Source organism: Pseudophryne corroboree, chromosome 8, assembly GCF_028390025.1.
Source record: "Pseudophryne corroboree isolate aPseCor3 chromosome 8, aPseCor3.hap2, whole genome shotgun sequence".
NCBI classification, from domain to species: Eukaryota; Metazoa; Chordata; class Amphibia; order Anura; family Myobatrachidae; genus Pseudophryne; species Pseudophryne corroboree.
The window spans coordinates 177,511,114-177,525,439 of NC_086451.1; the positions used below are offsets into that span (position 1 = coordinate 177,511,114).

Sequence of the window (14,326 nt, forward strand, 5' to 3'; positions counted from 1 at the left end):
AAACCATTTCCTGTGGCATTGCAGTCAAACAATTGAGCTATTTACCCTTGCATAGAAAGGTATAATCTAAGCTAGAGAATTCTATTTGGAGCTCACCCTTGTACTTTGTGAAGAAATAATCAGCATTGTGGCTGAGCAGATATATGGAGTGTGTGGCTGCACACTGCATTGATCTGCTGAGTTGCAATGCTAATAGATAACCGGATTTCTATTCCAATCAGCCAGTGTTGGAGAGATGGTCTGCCAGATTACATAATGCATACCAGAGCCATAACTAGACTTTTTAGTGCCCTGTGACAGAGAATTATATGCCCCCCCCCCACTATTTTTGCAATATGGACAAAAGGCGCATGCCTCGTGGGGAAGGGGCATAACAAGATTGGTCTCAGAGAAAGCACATGAGATATGAAGATATATCTAGTATACTTGACACTCAATGGTTTGTGGTATTGCCGGGGGGCCCTCCTTAAATGCATATACAGTCACACATGGCTTGCTTGTGCAAATGGCATATCACCAGTTCCAAGGTAATACTTTATACAGCTGGTTGAGATCCTGGTCGGTGGATATGGATTCCAAGAAAACCCTGGAGGTGCTTCCTTTCAAGGGAGACACTCTCTTTGGAGAAGACCTCAATAAGATTGTAGCTGATCTGGCTACTGCTAAAACAACTTGCCTACCTAGTATGACTCCTACCACGCAGAAGGCTACAAGTACTTTTCCTTGGCCCTTTTTTGTCAATTACCATTTTAATAATAGGGTAAAGAAAATTAAGTGGATTTTTGAAAGAAAACAATACTGTCAATATACTATTAAAACAAATTAAAATGGTAAAAGTTATTGTACTGTAAGTAAAAATAAAAGAGCCAACATATCAATCCCAGTTTTGGATTACTTTAATTAACAAAAAATCTTGCCCTGGATTAACAAAATCCTTTCCTCATACTGTCAGTCTCCTCTGGGCACAGTTTCTCTAACTGTGGCATAGAGGCGCATAGAGGGAGGAGCCAGTGCACACCCAGAACTAAAGTCTTTCTTAAAGTGCCCATGTCTCCTGCGGAGCCCGTCTATCCCATGGTCCTTTCGGAGTCCCCAACACCCTCTACGGACTACGAGAAAAAGATTTACCGGTAGGTTTAAAATCTTATTTTCTACTTTATTCTTTTCTATCCTAGTTTATTACGACCAACTCTCATCCAAGGAGTTTGATATTCTACTACCTGCATGCAATTTAAATTGCTTAAATTGTTTATATGGTTGATTTATCCTTCACAACCCATAATCTGCAACTTGGATGTACTTGTGTCATTGAAAATCTTATAATAAAAATGTTTATATATTGAAAAAAAAAGTTATAAGACATATGCATTCAATATTTGAAGAAACAAAATAAATTAAAGCTATGTATTGGGTTTCACTATCAAGCACATTGGAAGACTTGACTACTGTTAAAAGACATGCATTACATGGTATAGAGCCACAAACCACAATGTAGTAAAATAAAAACAAACTTACATGTGCTAGAGCTAGGGAGGGTCGCTGCTCGGGCAGCCCCCTGTCAAGTGAAGGAGATCCAACTGAGGCAGCACAAGGGAACTCTCGAAAGAAGAACAAGGCTAGAGGAAAATCTGAGACAAAGAAATCTGACTTTTACCAGAGCTGTCCAGAGGAAAGCACAAACACAGCACCCCACTACCACAAATAATGCAGTCGAGTTTCCCACATTTGTGGAAATCACAGGGGTCAGCATACCCAGAATGCAATGAATGAACCTCACCCTGGGAGAACAATCTTCATGACCATGGTATCTCCTATGCAAAATAAGTATGATTTGGGATAGGGCTGGGGAGGGCCGCTGCTCAGGCACATCTCTGTCAAGTAAAGGAGATTCAACTGAGGCAGCACAAGGGAACTCTCATCTGGGGACAACAACTGCAGGGAGAACACATATTTTCAGATGAACATGGGAGGGCAGAAGGCTACCTAATACTGAAGCACCCCCAAACAACAAACAAAATGCAACAACTAGTGCAAGCATTCCTGGGGGAAGGCCTGCAGCAGATGGATTTGCATATGGTGATGTCATCCAAGCAGTGGGTCAAAGTTGGCTTCAACCCTCGTCTGCATATGAAAAGAGAAAAGGGGCGTGCAGGGCATGGCAGCCTTTTGCGGTGCTTGGATGACCCCTAGCTCGCATTAAACACCTCCACCCTCCTTCGGTGTGGGGCTCATGTTGGCTATGCCCCAGCCCCTGAAGCATTCAAGCTGATTTCTTGCAGCAGCTGGGCACTGTAACAGCTCCAGAGCTGCTCTGTAAGGCAAATAAAAGGGTGTGGGACCTGCAGCACTACCTGTAGTTCGCATTGTGCGTTGGAAGGCAAAAAGTAAGCAGACGGGAGAGGTCAGGATAGTGCGCAAGGGCATAGAAGGGAGGGGCTCAAGAAAAGAGAAGTGGAAACAGACAGCAAACTAGGCTGGAGAGAGACCTGAGACAAAGAGATCTGAATTATACGAGAGCCGACCAGGGGAACACAAATTATGCAGTCAAGTTTCCCACATTTGGGGAAATCGCAGGAGCAGCACACCCAGAGTGCAATGGGTGAGCCTTGCCCTGGGAGAAGCACCTTCATGATCATAGTATCTCACCTGGCAGGTAAGTAGGAGTTGGGCTAGAGCTGGGGAGGGTTGCTGCTCGGGCACCCCCTTCTCAAGTGAAGGAGATCCAACTGAGGCAGCACAAGGAAACTCTCGAAAGAAGAACAAGGCTAGAGGAAGATCTGAGACAAAGAAATCTGACTTTTACCAGAGCTGACCAGAGGAAAGCACAAACACAGTCACTCACTACCACAAATAATGCAGTCAAGTTTCCCACATTTGGGGAAATCACAGGGGTCAGCATACCCAGAATGCAATGAATGAACCTCACCCTGGGAGAACAATCTTCATGACCATGGTATCTCCTATGCAAAATAAGTATGATTTGGGATAGGGCTGGGGAGGGCCGCTGCTCAGGCACATCTCTGTCAAGTAAAGGAGATTCAACTGAGGCAGCACAAGGGAACTCTCATCTGGGGACAACAACTGCAGGGAGAACACATATTTTCAGATGAACATGGGAGGGCAGAAGGCTGCCTAATACTGAAGCACCCCCAAACAACAAACCAAATGCAACAACTAGTACAAGCATTCCTGGGGGAAGGTCTGCAGAAGACGGATTTGCATACGGTGATGTCATCCAAGCAGTGGGCCAAAGTTGGCTGGAACCCTCATCTGCATATGAAAAGAGAAAAGGGGTATGCAGGGCATGGCGGCCTTTTGCGGCGCTTGGATGACCCCTAGTTCGCATTAAATACCCCCACCCTCCTTCTGTGTGGGGCTCATGTTGGCCATGCCCCAGCCCCTGAAGCATTCAAGCTGATTTCTTGCAGCAGCTGGGCACTGTAACAGCTCCAGAGCTGCTCTGTAAGGCAAGTAAAAGGGTGTGGGCCCTGCAGCACTACCTGTAGTTTGCATTGTGCATTGTAAGGAACAAAGTAAGCAGACGGGAGGAGAAGTCAGGATAGTGCACACGGGTATAGAAGGGAGGGGCTCAAGAAAAAAGAAGTGGAAACAGACAGTAAACTAGGCTGGAGAGAGACCTGAGACAAAGAGATCTGAATTATATGAGAGCCGACCAGGGGAAACACAAATTACGCAGTCAAGTTTCCCACATTTGGGGAAATCACAGGGGCAGCACACCCAGAGTGCAATGGGTGATCCTTGCCCAGGGAGAAGCAACTTCATGATCATAGTATCTCACCTGGCAGGTAAGTAGGAGTTGGGCTAGAGCTGGGGAGGGTCGCTGCTCGGGCAGCCCCCTGTCAAGTGAAGGAGATCCAACTGAGGCAGCACAAGGGAACTCTCGAAAGAAGAACAAGGCTAGAGGAAAATCTGAGACAAAGAAATCTGACTTTTACCAGAGCTGACTAGAGGAAAGCACTACCACAAATAATGCAGTCGAGTTTCCCACATTTAGGGAAATCACAGGGGTCAGCATACCCAGAATGCAATGAATGAACCTCACCCTGAGAGAACAATCTTCATGACCATGGTATCGCCTATGCACAATAAGTATGATTTGGGATAGGGCTGGGGAGGGCCACTGCTCAGGCACATCTCTGTCAAGTAAAGGAGATTCAACTGAGGCAGCACAAGGGAACTCTCATCTGGGGACAACAACTGCAGGGAGAACACATATTTTCAGATGAACATGGGAGGGCAGAAGGCTGCTTAATACTGAAGCACCCCCAAACAACAAACCAAATGCAACAACTAGTGCAAGCATTCCTGGGGGAAGGCCTGCAGCAGATGGATTTGCATATGGTGATGTCATCCAAGCAGTGGGTCAAAGTTGGCTTCAACCCTCGTCTGCATATGAAAAGATAAAATTGGCATGCAGGGCATGGCGGCCTTTTGCGGTGCTTGGATGACCCCTAGTTCGCATTAAACACCTCCACCCTCCTTCGGTGTGGGGCTCATGATGGCTATGCCCCAGCCCCTGAAGCATTCAAGCTGATTTCTTGCAGCAGCTGGGCACTGTAACAGCTCCAGAGCTGCTCTGTAAAGCATGTAAAAGGGTGTGGGCCCTGCAGCACTACCTGTAGTTTGCATTGTGCGTTGGAAGGCACAAAGTAAGCAGACAGGAGAGGTCAGAATAGTGCGCAAGGGCATAGAAGGGAGCGGCTCAAGAAAAGAGAAGTGGAAACAGACAGCAAACTAGGCTGGAGAGAGACCTGAGACAAAGAGATCTGAATTATACGAGAGCCGACCAGAGGAAACACAAATTATGCAGTCAAGTTTCCCACATTTGGGGAAATCACAGGGGCAGCACACCCAGAGTGCAATGGGTGAGCCTTGCCCTGGGAGAAGCACCTACATGATCATAGTATCTCACCTGGCAGGTAAGTAGGAGTTGGGCTAGAGCTGGGGAGGGTCGCAGCTCGGGCACCCCCCTGTCAAGTGAAGGAGAACCAACTGAGGCAGCACAAGGGAACTCTCGAAAGAAGAACAAGGCTAGAGGAAGATCTGAGACAAAGAAATCTGACTTTTACCAGAGCTGACCAGAGGAAAGCACAAACACAGTCCCCCACTACCACAAATAATGCAGTCAAGTTTCCCACATTTGGGGAAATCACAGGGGTCAGCATACCCAGAATGCAATGAATGAACCTCAACCTGGGAGAACAATCTTCATGACCATGGTATCTCCTATGCAAAATAAGTATGATTTGGGATAGAGCTGGGGAGGGCCGCTGCTCAGGCACATCTCTGTCAAGTAAAGGAGATTCAACTGAGGCAGCACAAGGGAACTCTCATCTGGGGACAACAACTGCAGGGAGAACACATATTTTCAGATGAACATGGGAGGGCAGAAGGCTGCCTAATACTGAAGCACCCCCAAACAACAAACCAAATGCAACAACTAGTGCAAGCATTCCTGGGGGAAGGCCTGCAGCAGATGGATTTGCATATGGTGATGTCATCCAAGCAGTGGGTCAAAGTTGGCTTCAACCCTCGTCTGCATATGAAAAGAAAAAAGGGATGTGCAGGGCATGGCGGCCTTTTGCGGCGCTTGGATGACCCCTAATTCACATTAAACACCTCCACCCTCCTTCGGTGTGGGGCTCATGTTGGCTATGCCCCAGCCCCTGAAGCATTCAAGCTGATTTCTTGCAGCAGCTGGGCACTGTAACAGCTCCAGAGCTGCTCTGTAAAGCATGTAAAAGGGCGTGGGCCCTGCAGCACTACCTGTAGTTTGCATTGTGCGTTGGAAGGCACAAAGTAAGCAGACGGGAGAAGTCAGGATAGTGCGCAAGGGCATAGAAGGGAGCGGCTCAAGAAAAGAGAAGTGGAAACAGACAGCAAACTAGGCTGGAGAGAGACCTGAGACAAAGAGATCTGAATTATACGAGAGCCGACCAGGGGAAACACAAATTATGCAGTCAAGTTTCCCACATTTGGGGAAATCGCAAGAGCAGCACACCCAGAGTGCAATGGGTGAGCCTTGCCCTGGGAGAAGCACCTTCATGATCATAGTATCTCACCTGGCAGGTAAGTAGGAGTTGGGCTAGAGCTGGGTAGGGTCGCTGCTCGGGCACTTCCCTGTCAAGTGAAGGAGATCCAACTGAGTCAGCACAAGGGAACTCTCGAAAGAAGAACAAGGCTAGAGGAAGATCTGAGACAAATAAATCTGACTTTTACCAGAGCTGACCAGAGGAAAGCACAAACACAGTCCCCCACTACCACAAATAATGAAGTCGAGTTTCCCACATTTGGGGAAATCACAGGGGTCAGCATACCCAGAATGCAATGAATGAACCTCACCCTGGGATAACAGTCTTCATTACCATGATATCTCCTATGCAAAATAAGTATGATTTGGGATAGGGCTGGGGAGGGCCGCTGCTCAGGCACATCTCTGTCAAGTTAAGGAGATTCAACTGAGGCAGCACAAGGGAACTCTCATCTGGGGACAACAACTGCAGGGAGAACACATATTTTCAGATGAACATGGGAGGGCAGAAGGCTGCCTAATACTGAAGCACCCCCAAACAACAAACCAAATGCAACAACTAGTACAAGCATTCCTGGGGGAAGGTCTGCAGAAGACGGATTTGCATACAGTGATGTCATCCAAGCAGTGGGCCAAAGTTGGCTGGAACCCTCATCTGCATATGAAAAGAGAAAAGGGGTATGCAGGGAATGGCGGCCTTTTGCGGCGCTTGGATGACCCTTAGTTCGCATTAAACACCCCCACCCTCCTTCGGTGTGGGGCTCATGTTGGCAATGCCCCAGCCCCTGAAGCATTCAAGCTGATTTCTTGCAGCAGCTTGGCACTGTAACAGCTCCAGAGCTGCTCTGTAATGCAAGTAAAAGTTTGTGGGCCCTGCAGCACTACCTGTAGTTTGCATTGTGCATTGGAAGGCACAAAGTAAGCAGACAGGAGGAGAAATCAGGATAGTGCACAAGGGTATAGAAGGGAGGGGCTCAAAAAAAAAGAAGTGGAAACAGACTGCAAACTAGGCTGGAGAGAGACCTGAGACAAAGAAATCTGAATTATATGAAAGCCGACCAGTGGAAACACAAATTATGCAGTCAAGTTTCCCACATTTGGGGAAATCACAGGGGCAGCACACCCAGAGTGCAATGGGTGAGCCTTGCCCTGGGAGAAGCACCTTCATGATCATAGTATCTCACCTGGCAGGTAAGTAGGAGTTGGGCTAGAGCTGGGGAGGGTCGCTGCTAGGGCACCCCCCTGTCAAGTGAAGGAGATCCAACTGAGGCAGCACAAGGGAACTCTCGAAAGAAGAACAAGGCTAGAGGAAGATCTGAGACAAAGAAATCTGACTTTTACCAGAGCTGACCAGAGGAAAGCACAAACACAGTCCCCCACTACCACAAATAATGCAGTCAAGTTTCCCACATTTGGGGAAATCACAGGGGTCAGCATACCCAGAATGCAATGAATGAACCTCACCCTGGGAGAACAATCTTCATGACCATGGTATCTCCTATGCAAAATAAGTATGATTTGGGATAGGGCTGGGGAGGGCCGCTGCTCAGGCACATCTCTGTCAAGTTAAGAAGATTCAACTGAGGCAGCACAAGGGAACTCTCATCTGGGGACAACAACTGCAGGGAGAACACATATTTTCAGATGAACATGGGAGGGCAGAAGGCTGCCTAATACTGAAGCACCCCCAAACAACAAACCAAATGCAACAACTAGTGCAAGCATTCCTGGGGGAAGGCCTGCAGCAGATGGATTTGCATATGGTGATGTCATCCAAGCAGTGGGTCAAAGTTGGCTTCAACACTCATCTGCATATGAATAGAGAAGAGGGGCGTGCAGGGCATGGCGGCCTTTTGCGGCGCTTGGATGACCCCTAATTCGCATTAAACATCTCCACCCTCCTTCGGTGTGGGGCTCATGTTGGCTATGCCCCAGCCCCTGAAGCATTCAAGCTGATTTCTTGCAGCAGCTGGGCACTGTAACAGCTCCAGAGCTGCTCTGTAAAGCATGTAAAAGGGTGTTGGCCCTGCAGCACTACCTGTAGTTTGCATTGTGCGTTGGAAGGCACAAAGTAAGCAGACGGGAGAGGTCAGAATAGTGCGCAAGGGCATAGAAGGGAGCGGCTCAAGAAAAGAGAAGTGGAAACAGACAGCAAACTAGGCTGGAGAGAGACCTGAGACAAAGAGATATGAATTATACGAGAGCCGACCAGGGGAAACACAAATTATGCAGTCAAGTTTCCCACATTTGGGGAAATCACAGGGGCAGCACACCCAGAGTGCAATGGGTGAGCCTTGCCCTGGGAGAAGCACCTACATGATCATAGTATCTCACCTGGCAGGTAAGTAGGAGTTTGGCTAGAGCTGGGGAGGGTCGCAGCTCGGGCACCCCCCTGTCAAGTGAAGGAGATCCAACTGAGGCAGCACAAGGGAACTCTCGAAAGAAGAACAAGGCTAGAGGAAGATCTGAGACAAAGAAATCTGACTTTTACCAGAGCTGACCAGAGGAAAGCACAAACACAGTCCCCCACTACCACAAATAATGCAGTCAAGTTTCCCACATTTGGGGAAATCACAGGGGTCAGCATACCCAGAATGCAATGAATGAACCTCAACCTGGGAGAACAATCTTCATGACCATGGTATCTCCTATGCAAAATAAGTATGATTTGGGATAGAGCTGCGGAGGGCCGCTGCTCAGGCACATCTCTGTCAAGTAAAGGAGATTCAACTGAGGCAGCACAAGGGAACTCTCATCTGGGGACAACAACTGCAGGGAGAACACATATTTTCAGATGAACATGGGAGGGCAGAAGGCTGCCTAATACTGAAGCACCCCCAAACAACAAACCAAATGCAACAACTAGTGCAAGCATTCCTGGGGGAAGGCCTGCAGCAGATGGATTTGCATATGGTGATGTCATCCAAGCAGTGGGTCAAAGTTGGCTGGAACCCTCATCTGCATATGAAAAGAGAAAAGGGGTATGCAGGGAATGGCGGCCTTTTGCGGCGCTTGGATGACCCTTAGTTCGCATTAAACACCCCCACCCTCCTTCGGTGTGGGGCTCATGTTGGCAATGCCCCAGCCCCTGAAGCATTCAAGCTGATTTCTTGCAGCAGCTTGGCACTGTAACAGCTCCAGAGCTGCTCTGTAATGCAAGTAAAAGTTTGTGGGCCCTGCAGCACTACCTGTAGTTTGCATTGTGCATTGGAAGGCACAAAGTAAGCAGACAGGAGGAGAAATCAGGATAGTGCACAAGGGTATAGAAGGGAGGGGCTCAAAAAAAAAAGAAGTGGAAACAGACTGCAAACTAGGCTGGAGAGAGACCTGAGACAAAGAGATCTGAATTATATGAAAGCCGACCAGTGGAAACACAAATTATGCAGTCAAGTTTCCCACATTTGGGGAAATCACAGGGGCAGCACACCCAGAGTGCAATGGGTGAGCCTTGCCCTGGGAGAAGCACCTTCATGATCATAGTATCTCACCTGGCAGGTAAGTAGGAGTTGGGCTAGAGCTGGGGAGGGTCGCTGCTTGGGCACCCCCCTGTCAAGTGAAGGAGATCCAACTGAGGCAGCACAAGGGAACTCTCGAAAGAAGAACAAGGCTAGAGGAAGATCTGAGACAAAGAAATCTGACTTTTACCAGAGCTGACCAGAGGAAAGCACAAACACAGTCCCCCACTACCACAAATAATGCAGTCAAGTTTCCCACATTTGGGGAAATCACAGGGGTCAGCATACCCAGAATGCAATGAATGAACCTCACCCTGGGAGAACAATCTTCATGACCATGGTATCTCCTATGCAAAATAAGTATGATTTGGGATAGGGCTGGGGAGGGCCGCTGCTCAGGCACATCTCTGTCAAGTTAAGAAGATTCAACTGAGGCAGCACAAGGGAACTCTCATCTGGGGACAACAACTGCAGGGAGAACACATATTTTCAGATGAACATGGGAGGGCAGAAGGCTGCCTAATACTGAAGCACCCCCAAACAACAAACCAAATGCAACAACTAGTGCAAGCATTCCTGGGGGAAGGCCTGCAGCAGATGGATTTGCATATGGTGATGTCATCCAAGCAGTGGGTCAAAGTTGGCTTCAACCCTCGTCTGCATATGAAAAGAGAAAAGGGGCGTGCAGGGCATGGCGGCCTTTTGCGGCGCTTGGATGACCCCTAGTTCGCATTAAACACCTCCACCCTCCTTCGGTGTGGGGCTCATGTTGGCTATGCCCCAGCCCCTGAAGCATTCAAGCTGATTTCTTGCAGAAGCTGGGCACTGTAACAGCTCCAGAGCTGCTCTGTATGGCAAGTAAAAGGGTGTGGGCCCTGCAGCACTACCTGTAGTTCGCATTGTGCGTTGGAAGGCACAAAGTAAGCAGATGGGAGAAGTCAGGATAGTGCGCAAGGGCATAGAAGGGAGCGGCTCAAGAAAAGAGAAGTGGAAACAGACAGCAAACTAGGCTGGAGAGCTCTTCTGTCTATATTTTGCAAACCTGCTCTTGTCCTCTCCAGCTGCTCCATGTAGATTTGACGTCTGGAAAAGTGCATAACCCACTGACAAGCAGGCACACTCCTGCATGAGTTTTCTCTCTCACTAGCTGGATGATACACAATCATTTGCATGTGCTCCACCTCTGACACACCACCCACCCAACCACCCAGTGACCAGAGCCACCCACAAGCCAACTGGCTCCGTGATTTAATTTGCACAGTGTAGTCATCCAGGCAGCATGTCCTTCTCAATGGAAGGATCTCTGGTTCCATGGAATCTTCCACATTGGAATGCTGCGGAATAAAAAGGATTTAAATATTCAGCTTGCTAGCATTCAATGTACCTGCGGCTTGGCTTTAGCACATGGGTCTTCATCCTGTGGCCCTCCAGCTGCTGTGAAACTACACATCCCAGCATGCCCTGCCACAGTTTTGCTATTAAGGTATGCTAAAACTGAGGCAGGGCATGCTGGGATGTGTAGTTCCACAGCAGCTGGAGGGTCGCAGGTTGAAGACCCATGTTCTAGCATGCCTGTTCTATGATGCATGTACCGTGATGTCACAATCAGCTTGGAATGGGGTGTCTAGCAGGCATTTGCTGACAGCCACTTGAGGGAGACACACATCAGGAGATGCAGCATATCGGAGGTCTTCGATGCCTTTCCAGCAAATGCACACCACCTGCTGCTGGTCTGGACACAAAACAATGCCCACAATCGAAGTCCCAAAATGCCCAACTACAGGATTCATGTAAGTAGTGAATTTAGGAATGAATTTAGAAGTAGGAAATTAAGTTAGTTCACAAGTACATTCAAATTCAGATCTAAAGTCTAGGTAGGCCTCACGTCCTGGCAGCCCCCAGCACTTAAAAATGCCTTGATTAGAGGTAGAGAATTAAATGTAGATAAAAAGTAGACACAAAATAAGACTCCACAGAGCAGTTATCAGGTGTCTTTATCAATTGTTGCATTTAAAAAATCAAGCAATTAGGGAACACAATGTTGCAACAATGTAACCCTATTTGCAAAATAGTACTAAATAAGTTTGTCGATGTAAGACATTTGCAAAGGCGCATCCAAAACACGCTGGAAAATGCAACTGAATCTGTTTTTGGAGGCTAGAATAGGAAATGTGCATCGGTCCTACAAGTACTGAAAGCTCTTCTACCATCTCCCTTTGTACATTCAAATTCAGATCTAAAGTCTAGGTAGGCCTCACGTCCTGGCAGCCCCCAGCATTTAAAAATGCCTTGATTAGAGGTAGAGAATTAAATGTAGATAAGAAGTAGACACAAAATAAGACTCCACAGAGCAGTTATCAGGTGTCTTTATCAATTGTTGCATTTAAAAAATCAAGCAATTAGGGAACACAATGTTGCAACAATGTAACCCTATTTGCAAAATAGTACTAAATAAGTTTGTCGATGTAAGACATTTGCAAAGGCGCATCCAAAACACGCTGGAAAATGCAACTGAATCTGTTTTTGGAGGCTAGAATAGGAAATGAGCATTGGTCCTACAAGTACTGAAAGCTCTTCTCCCATCTCCCTTTTCTGAAAAGCCATTTAATATATGGTTCCCAGATAGGGGACATATCAGATATTGCCTTTCAAAAGCAGCAAATATCATACCACTTCTATTGCCATCAAAGATAAACATTGATTGTTTTCAGATATTGGATTGAAAAAGCAGTCTTTATTGACATAAAGAAGCAAAAAAACATACATAAACATTACACACATAAGTACCGTGTTGCAGCACAGCCAAAACACAATACAAATGCTGTCGGTATAGTACAGTTCAAGAACTACAGCACAGGCCAGCCTACACTATAAATCATGAACTGCACTATACATTTAAACAATACAATAATACAACAGTTAATAAGGCTATGGGTGTGGAGTGTAAGAGGGTGAAGGAATCACAAGCCCGAAGCTTTATTGAAAGACAGACACATATAAAGGGAGGATTAATAAATACAAAGATATCCTTTACTATAGAATGTAGTCCAATCCGGTCTTTCAACTCTTCCACAACTGAAAAACGGATAGTGTTCCCAAGCCTTCCATCCTGGAATATCTTCAGTCTCTCGCCAATGAAGAAAACAATCCCTCCAGAAGACTCTTCAACCACGATACAAGATCACAGCCAAAAGGGCGAGAAGCAACTACACTTGCGTTTAACCAAAATGGCTAAAACTTAGTGAAGGAAAGTGCAGTGCACCAAAACATAAGCTGACACAATCATGGAGAATGCGCCAGCATATATGCTCTTCTATCTATATTTTGCAAACCTGCTCTTGTCCCCTCCAGCTGCTCCATGTAGATTTGACGCCTGGCAAGGTGCATAACCCACTGACAAGCAGGCACACTCCTGCATGAGTTTTCACTCTCACTAGCTGGATGATACACATTCATTTGCATGTGCTCCACCTCCGACACACCGCCCACCCAACCACCCAGTCACCAGAGCCACCCACAAGCCAACTGCCTCCGTGATTTAATTTGCACAGTGCAGTCATCCAGGCAGCATGTCCTTCTCAATGGAATAATCTCTGGTTCCATGGAATCTTCCGCATTGGAATGCTGCGGAACAAAAATGATTTAAACATTCAGCTTGCTAGCATTCAATGTACCTGCGGCTTGGCTCTAGCACATGGGTCTTCATCCTGTGGCCCTCCAGCTGCTGTGAAACTACACATCCCAGCATGCCCTGCCACAGTTTTGCTATTAAGGTATGCTAAAACTGAGGCAGGGCATGCTGGTATATGTAGTTCCACAGCAGCTGGAGGGTCGCAGGTTGAAGACCCATATTCTAGCATGCCTGTTCTATGATGCATGTTCCGTGATGTCACAATCAGCTTGGAATGGGGTGTCTAGCATGCATTTGCTGACAGCCACTTGAGGGAGACACACATCAGGAGATGCAGCATATCGGAGGTCTTCGATGCCTTTCCAGCAAAATGCACACCACCAGCTGCTGGTCTGGACACAAAACAATGCCCACAATTGAAGGCTCAAAATGCCCAACTACAGGATTAATATAAGTAGTGAATTTAGGAATGAATTTAGAAGTAGGAAATTAAGTTAGTTCACAAGTACATTCAAATTCAGATCTAAAGTCTAGGTAGGCCTCACGTCCTGGCAGCCCCCAGCATTTAAAAATGCCTTGATTAGAGGTAGGGAATTAAATGTAGATAAGAAGTAGACACAAAATAAGACTCCACAGAGCAATTATCAGGTGTCTTTATCAATTGTTGCATTTAAAAAAATCAAGCAATTAGGGAACACAATGTTGCGACAATGTAACCCTATTTGCAAAATAGTACTAAATAAGTTTGTCGATGTAAGACATTTGCAAAGGCGCAAACAAAACACGCTGGAAAATGCAACTGAATCTGTTTTTGGAGGTTAGAATAGATGCAGGATCAAGTAGCTCAATGGGTAGGGTATTTGATTAGAATTCAACAGGTTATAGGTTTGAATCCTGGGTATGATAGCTTGAGGTGTTATTTAATAAAGTATGTTTATATATTAGTCACACATGGTTTACTTGTACAAATGGCATGTCACCAGTTAGTGCTGACTGCTGATATGCCATTTGCACAAACACGCCATGTGTGACTATATATGCATTTAAGGAGGGCACCCCGGCAATACCACAAACCATTGAGTGTCAAGTATACTAGATATATCTTCATATCTCATGTGCTTTCTCTGAGACCAATCTTGTTATGCCCCTTCCCCACAAGGCATGCGCCTTTTGTCCATATTGCAAAAA

The 14,326-nt window shown here is 46.7% G+C and overlaps 12 non-coding genes and 3 pseudogenes across 12 annotated transcripts; all 15 read right to left on the bottom strand.

Moving 5' to 3' along the window:
- Positions 1 to 1,664: 1,664 nt before the first annotated feature.
- LOC134951445 (U1 spliceosomal RNA) lies at positions 1,665 to 1,828 on the bottom strand. Its single transcript, XR_010184184.1, has one exon. It is a non-coding gene; the product is annotated as a U1 spliceosomal RNA (small nuclear RNA).
- Positions 1,829 to 2,500: 672 nt separating this feature from the next.
- Positions 2,501 to 2,661, bottom strand: LOC134952120 (U1 spliceosomal RNA). Its single transcript, XR_010184724.1, has one exon. It is a non-coding gene; the product is annotated as a U1 spliceosomal RNA (small nuclear RNA).
- Positions 2,662 to 2,813: 152 nt separating this feature from the next.
- LOC134951404 (U1 spliceosomal RNA) lies at positions 2,814 to 2,977 on the bottom strand. Its single transcript, XR_010184151.1, has one exon. It is a non-coding gene; the product is annotated as a U1 spliceosomal RNA (small nuclear RNA).
- Positions 2,978 to 3,672: 695 nt separating this feature from the next.
- Positions 3,673 to 3,814, bottom strand: LOC134953336 (U1 spliceosomal RNA; annotated as a pseudogene).
- Positions 3,815 to 3,959: 145 nt separating this feature from the next.
- Positions 3,960 to 4,114, bottom strand: LOC134953241 (U1 spliceosomal RNA; annotated as a pseudogene).
- A 671-nt stretch (positions 4,115 to 4,785) lies between these two features.
- Positions 4,786 to 4,948, bottom strand: LOC134952318 (U1 spliceosomal RNA). The gene has a single exon (XR_010184870.1). It is a non-coding gene; the product is annotated as a U1 spliceosomal RNA (small nuclear RNA).
- A 152-nt stretch (positions 4,949 to 5,100) lies between these two features.
- Positions 5,101 to 5,264, bottom strand: LOC134951105 (U1 spliceosomal RNA). The gene has a single exon (XR_010183905.1). It is a non-coding gene; the product is annotated as a U1 spliceosomal RNA (small nuclear RNA).
- A 671-nt stretch (positions 5,265 to 5,935) lies between these two features.
- On the bottom strand, positions 5,936 to 6,098 carry LOC134952300 (U1 spliceosomal RNA). The gene has a single exon (XR_010184856.1). It is a non-coding gene; the product is annotated as a U1 spliceosomal RNA (small nuclear RNA).
- Positions 6,099 to 6,250: 152 nt separating this feature from the next.
- On the bottom strand, positions 6,251 to 6,414 carry LOC134951897 (U1 spliceosomal RNA). Its single transcript, XR_010184551.1, has one exon. It is a non-coding gene; the product is annotated as a U1 spliceosomal RNA (small nuclear RNA).
- Positions 6,415 to 7,088: 674 nt separating this feature from the next.
- Positions 7,089 to 7,251, bottom strand: LOC134952254 (U1 spliceosomal RNA). The gene has a single exon (XR_010184819.1). It is a non-coding gene; the product is annotated as a U1 spliceosomal RNA (small nuclear RNA).
- Positions 7,252 to 7,403: 152 nt separating this feature from the next.
- Positions 7,404 to 7,567, bottom strand: LOC134950568 (U1 spliceosomal RNA). Its single transcript, XR_010183465.1, has one exon. It is a non-coding gene; the product is annotated as a U1 spliceosomal RNA (small nuclear RNA).
- Positions 7,568 to 8,259: 692 nt separating this feature from the next.
- Positions 8,260 to 8,401, bottom strand: LOC134952725 (U1 spliceosomal RNA; annotated as a pseudogene).
- A 152-nt stretch (positions 8,402 to 8,553) lies between these two features.
- Positions 8,554 to 8,717, bottom strand: LOC134951106 (U1 spliceosomal RNA). The gene has a single exon (XR_010183906.1). It is a non-coding gene; the product is annotated as a U1 spliceosomal RNA (small nuclear RNA).
- Positions 8,718 to 9,392: 675 nt separating this feature from the next.
- Positions 9,393 to 9,555, bottom strand: LOC134952241 (U1 spliceosomal RNA). The gene has a single exon (XR_010184808.1). It is a non-coding gene; the product is annotated as a U1 spliceosomal RNA (small nuclear RNA).
- A 152-nt stretch (positions 9,556 to 9,707) lies between these two features.
- On the bottom strand, positions 9,708 to 9,871 carry LOC134950569 (U1 spliceosomal RNA). Its single transcript, XR_010183466.1, has one exon. It is a non-coding gene; the product is annotated as a U1 spliceosomal RNA (small nuclear RNA).
- Positions 9,872 to 14,326: the final 4,455 nt, after the last annotated feature.